Genomic DNA, 5,559 nt, shown 5'->3' with positions numbered 1-5,559 from the left:
GTGTGTGTGTGTGTGTGTGTGTGTGTGTGTGTGTGGTGTGTGTGTGTGTGTGTGCACATGGAGGCCAGAGGCTGATGTTAGGTGTCTTCTTCCAACTCTCTTCACCCTATTAAGTTATTGACAGATGTGTCACCGAGCCTGGCTTCTTCATCTCCCTTCTTTTCTTTCTTTTTGTTCTACATCTATTATTTCTTTTTTATGGGTATGACTATTTTGTTTTCTTATATGCATATGCCCCCCCCCTCACCCCCACCTAGTGCCTAGGGAGATCAGAAGAGGGGGGCATCAAATCCCCTCGGGCTGGGGTTCTAGACAGTTGTGAGCCACCATGTGAGTGCTACAAAGCCCAGTCCTTACCAGGATCGACAAGTGTTCCTAACTGTGGAGCACTCTCTCCAGACCTTTAGCGTGCTTGTGTGTGTATGTGTCTGTGTGCATTCGCATGTGCGTACACTATGGTGCCATGGCATGTCTGTGGGGCACAGAGAGCAATTTTCTGGAGTCAGTTATTTCTTTCCCTGTGGATACCAGGTATCAAACTCAGGTAGTCAGGCTTAGCAGCAATTGCCTTTCTCTGTTGAATTATCTCACTGGCCCTTAATTCTGATCTTTTGATGGAAAAGCAGAGCCTATTATTTTTGTATATCTACAGTGCCAATTTGATATGACATGTTATCTTCTATGTATGTATGTATTATGTGTGCTTTAAGTGACTATTTGAGAATCCTGTTGTTTTACATTGAAAATTTAGATTTTTTGTTGAGCAGAGGTGGCACACGCCTTGGGGGGGGGGGGGGGGCCCCGCCCCAGGACTTGGGAAGCAGAAGCAGGTGTATCTCTGTGAGTTCGAGGCCAGCTTGATCTACATAGTCAGTTCTAGGAGAGCCAGGGCTGTATAGATAGATGTTGCCTTGAACTGCCTCCCCTCACCCCACCCCACCCAAAAAAAAATTCCTGGAAGATGAGAAGGTTCTGTGGGTAAAGGCATTTGCTGCCAAGCCTGACAATTTGAGTTTAATTTTAATCCCTGGAAACCATGTGGTAGAAGGAAGGAATTAATTTCTTCAAGTTTCCTCCTGATTTCCATCAGTGAGTTATGGCATGCACACAAATAGAAAATGTAATTAATTAAAAATAATATATTAGATTTCTTTGGAATGCTGGAAGATCTAGAAACCAAGAGCAATCATCGGCTGGAGTTGGCCAGCAGCTGCTCTATTTTAATGGATGGGCGTGTGCTTGCTGGAGACCATCCCAACCTTTCACAGTGATGTGTCCAATTGTACACACACACACATGGCTCCTCTGTCCTCATTTATAGACTATGGCTGGTCTCTGATGGGCATTTAAGCTTGACATCTCCAGAGGGGAGGGAAATTTTGCTAGGGGTCATAGGAGGGATTGCATTTTGGAAAGTACCCTGAACAAAAGCAATAGGTTTGCTAAACCCAGTCTGAAGTTCTGTGATCAGTGTGGGAAGTGGACCAAACAGCATATAGAACATGCCAAGCTCCCTCCTGCATCGGCTGAGAAGTTCCTTCCTTTGAGGGCTCCCCAGCCTAGTGAGAGGGTACTGTCTGCTGGACACCAAGAACTAGAATGAGGAAGAGCAGCAGAGTCCATGAAAGTGAAAATACATGTGTAGTATTGAATTCTCTGGTGCTTCTCAGAGTTTAGAACACTGGCTCAGTGGTGATGGTCACGGGGTGAGGAAGGTGACCCTGGGGCTGTAGCTCAGTTGGGAGAGTATTTGCCCAGCATTCTTCAAGGCCTGGGTTCTATTTCCACCTCTGCATCAATCACCTGTAACCCCAGCGCTGGAGAGTCAGGAGAGCCTAAGCAGACTCTTTGGATGCGCTGAGTTCAAGACTAGCCTGGAACACAGGAAAAATAAAGAAATAGGTAATGATGACGTCATTGATTTCAAGGGCGTTATCTCTTATCTCTGTTGAGATTGCTTTATTTTTTTCTGCTTAGTCAGTCGCTGAGTCTCCAGGCAGTGGTGGCTCACGCCTTTAATCTCAGCACTTGGGAGGCAGAGACAGGCAGATTTCTGAGTTCGAGGCCAGCCTGGTCTACAGAGTGAGTTCCAGGACAGTCAGGGCTACACAGAGAAACCCTGTCTCAAAAAAAAAACAAAAAAACCAAACCAAACCAAACCAAACCAAACCAAACCAAACCAAACCAAACCAAACCAAAAACAAACCAAAAACAAAAACAAAAAAAGATGGAGCCGTGACTCCAGCTGTTTTCTGTCCCTACCTGGGCTCCATCTGCTCCACAAGTAAGGAGGTGACCTTTGAGGAGTGTACGTATGGAGACTAGCTGACTTTCCTGCCTGCCTTCCTTCTCCGATGGTACCTGGTCTTTGTAATCGAATGGTATTTGTAATATTTTCCAAATGCCCCTCACACCTTTTGTCTTACGATCTGACTAACAGGTGCATGAAGTAGGTGGAGAAGGCAGACTTCATTTAAAACGGAAAAGGAGCCATAGCTAGTCGCTCACTGTTCAGTAAGATAGCAGAAGAGCAGAGGTCCCACTCAGACATCTAGGTCTTTCTTCCCCCCACAACTCCCAACCTGGCATTGAGGATTATTTTCTCAGATACCAATGATTTATATTTTTTATTTAAAAATTGTTAACATTTGTATACAGCATGTTTTGATAGTATTTATTCCCCTCTTTCAACTTCTCCTAGATCCTTGCTATCCTTTAACCTACTCAGGTGTGTGTGTGTCTGTGTGTGTCTGTGTGAATGTATGCCGTGTGTGGGAGTACCCCAGGAGCTAGAGAAATGTGTCAGATACCCTGGATCTGGAGGTGGAGGCACAGGGTATGTCCCTATGTGGGTATGGGGAACTGAAATCAGGTTTTTTTGGGAGAGCAAGAAGTGCTCTTAACTTTTGAGTCATCACCCCAAATCACTGGGGACTTTTAACTGCTAAGGCGAGGGCAAATAGTGTTTTACAAATGATTGACCAGAGTCCAATAGACAAATCAATTTAATAGGTACAACTAGATTTTACAAATGAAATGGAACAAAGTGGATAATGTTAGCACTCCTTCCTTGTACACCAAGTCTTATTCTTCGTCATGTTTGCTGCAAGCCTGTTGCTCTTTGTGTTTCTGGTCTCGTACTGTTGCTTGGTTGGAAACAGATTTGAGTCTCTTAAGACTTGGATTTTGGATGCTGTGTAGCCTTATCGGTTATTTCTGCCTGAGCTTCAGGGAGATTAGATCACAGTGATGGGCTGTTGGAAGCCTTGCTTTTGCACATCCAACAGTTCAAGGTGGGAATGTATGCACAGACAATAGGACTTTTCAGGCACTATGACATTGGATTAAAAAATACATTGCCGTTGTCCTTGGTTACCTCCCAGAATGTGAAGGGAAGTCCCTATTGTGGAAGACAACACATACTTTGGACAAGAGACCTGGAAGAATTGAGCTGGATCTGACCTGGAAGCCTCTTCCCTAAGGACTTGCTCTCAGTGCCAGAAGGCATCATACAAACTGTTAAGAGAGAAAAGCAACCACCCAGCTGTGATTCCCAGACCCATAGTGACCAGCATGGCCAGTTATCCCCAGAGGTGCACTAGCATTATCTTGTATCTTGGTAGGAACTGACAGCTGTCTAGTTGGACTTGCTCAGTAGGAGGGAGTTGTAGGAGGGAGCCTGGTGTTGTAAATTTAGCCAAATCCCCACAACTGGGGAGGCCATGGAACCTAGAGGAGAAACCACTGGTGCTGTTTCCCTAAGGTGGTGTACTTCCTCACTGCATTTATGTAGTGTAAAGTATTAAAAAACACAAAGCACGCTATCCCTGGCAAGGCTCAGGCAGGCCTTGTTCTCATCTTTGGCGAACACTTTGACTCGGAGCTTCGAAATCTCGCCACTCGGCTCACTAAACTCCCACTGGCGGGTCACTACCGCGCCAGCCCCAGGCTTCGAAATTCCTACGGCCTTTTTGGGTGCACGACTTTTGGGGCCTTTTGCAAACCCATTCTTTGCCGCTGCACCTTTCTCCCTCGAACCCAGTTCAGCGGCCTTGTGAAGGAAAACACCACACAAAGTTAGTTCAGAATCAATGGTAACTAAATTGCTGGGTGCAACAACTAACACCCAATTATAAGCCATTCTAAGTTAAATCATCCGGTAGAGGCTACATCACCTGAACCTGGGTCTCTGCTACCTACATTTTCGCTTTTATGGTCCCATCCTCCAGCCCACTCAACTCTCCTGCCGTCCCTCTGTCCCACTTGGAAGTCCCATCTACCTGCCCAGTGATTGGTCTCTTTATTCATTAGAAGCTTGAAGTCCTGAGTGCAAGAGTCAATCCAGATCCAGGCAGCCCCACTATGGAAAGCTGAATTAGCATCAAAATACAAACAGCCCCAGGGCAATCCACAGCTGGTTTAAATACTCATTCTTAAGCCCGAAGGTAAGGGTGGTTCTTATCCTCTGTCTAAGTCAGTGTTTTATTGCTGTTAAGAGACACAAGGATCACAGCAACTGTTACAAAAGAGAACATTTTTTTTGTTTTGTTTTGTTTTGTTTTTTGGAGACAGAGTTTCTCTGTATAGCCCTGGCTGTCCTGGAACTCACTCTGTAGACCAGGCTGGCCTCAAACTCAGAAATCCGCCTGCCTCTGCCTCCCAAGTGCTGGGATTAAAGGCGTGCGCCACCACCAAAAGAGAGCATTTAATTGTGCCTGGCTTACAGTGTCAGAGATTTAGTCCATTGCCACCAGGGTGGGGAGAACAGTGGGACACAGACAGACCTGGTTCTGGAGAAGGAGTTGAGATTCTACGTCTGGAACTGCAGTCAGCAGGAAGAGCAAGACCCTGAGCCTGGCTTGAACTTGTTTGTTGTTGTTGTTTTTTAAAATATATTTACAATTTTTTTTAATCCCCAAAATACATATAAATGAAAACCTGCTCTCCAAATGCAGACAGGCCTTTGCCTATCGTGTGGTATTATTTATATCATGAAACACAGTCTTAGGAGAATCAGCACATAGCTCTGAAGCACACAGACTGTAAGTAAGGAGTATCTTTCTACTCACACAGAGCCCAGGTGGGAAGTTCAGACACTGGGCTGTCCCTGACTCTCCACCTTTGGGAGGTAAATAGGGACACATGGTCAAAGATGAAGCAGAAATGTGTAAGCTACACAATCTCCTTTAGACACATACACATCTCCCTAGGTCACAGCTAGGCCCTCCTACAAAGTCAGTGTAGTGTGTTTCTCAAAGGGTGGAGAGAGGTAACATTTGAATAAAAAGGCAAAGCTGAAGAAAAAGACCAGATGATCAAACTATTATGTCTGTGTTTCACGGAGAAATCAGAAATCCTCATAGGATGCAGACCTATAGCCCAGTGCATGATATGACACCAGCACCTCTTGTTAGAAGCCATGACCTCAGCCGGGTGGTGGTGGCGCACACCTTTAATCCCAGCACTTGGGAGGCAGAGGCAGGCGGATTTCTGAGTTCGAGGCCAGCCTGGTCTACAGAGTGAGTTCCAGGACAGCCCGGGCTATAAGAGAAACCCTGT

This window comes from Grammomys surdaster, unplaced genomic scaffold (genome assembly GCF_004785775.1).
Source record: "Grammomys surdaster isolate TR1022 unplaced genomic scaffold, NIH_TR_1.0 271, whole genome shotgun sequence".
NCBI lineage: Eukaryota > Metazoa > Chordata > Mammalia > Rodentia > Muridae > Grammomys > Grammomys surdaster.
This window is presented reverse-complemented; position numbering follows the sequence as displayed.